Source organism: Amia ocellicauda, unplaced genomic scaffold (genome assembly GCF_036373705.1).
Source record: "Amia ocellicauda isolate fAmiCal2 unplaced genomic scaffold, fAmiCal2.hap1 HAP1_SCAFFOLD_148, whole genome shotgun sequence".
Taxonomy (NCBI): domain Eukaryota; kingdom Metazoa; phylum Chordata; class Actinopteri; order Amiiformes; family Amiidae; genus Amia; species Amia ocellicauda.
In genome coordinates, this window is record NW_027102711.1 from 92,681 (window position 1) to 93,466 (window position 786).

Here is a 786-nt window from a genome sequence, read left to right on the forward strand (position 1 = left end):
AAATAAAATAAATAAAACCCTGCATTATGTCCACAGATATTTGGGGATTATATTTATTTGTCATAAAAATACTGTGCTTTGACCATACAAATTAAGATGAACAGCCAACACTGAATCAAAACTGAAGTTAAATTATATCTGGTTTAATTTATTTTGTGATTTGGGGGATTTTATTGTAAAGCACAACACACAATAAATCGTTCTTACAAATGCCAGTCAAGTATGACGAGTTTTAGCGCCCTCACCACCATCTACCATGTTATAAGAGTATGTTAGAAGTACAACACATTAATAACTTAAACATTCATTTCAAATATACTGTGATTGTATATATCAAATAGCATGTAAAGACTTTAATGTTTTTTTTTTAAATAAACATTGTTACCAGTCATAATGATCTGCGCTTCATGGACAGGCCATCCACCTTTTGGAGGTTTGTTCGTGTCTCTCCACTCTGCTCTGAAGTTTCGAGTCGTCTCTTCGTCATCATCAGCAATGCTGAATAAATCAAAATTGCGAAAGCAAGCAGTGGGAATCACGCTGTAAGAGTCTTTGTCGACCCCGCTTTCCCACTTCACCAACGCGTGCATCACCGCCATACTACCTTCACCTTCTCGTCCGTTTTTTCTGCGCCTTTTTCCCCCAACAAGTCACGGCACAAAAAACAGTCCCGCTCTGCATTCTGGTACTTGGCGTTCTTAATAACACCAACAGGGTGTAATCGCATAGACCACTCGAGTATAAAGTACTACATATCCCATCTGTTACAGTTTTTTTTCATCTTCT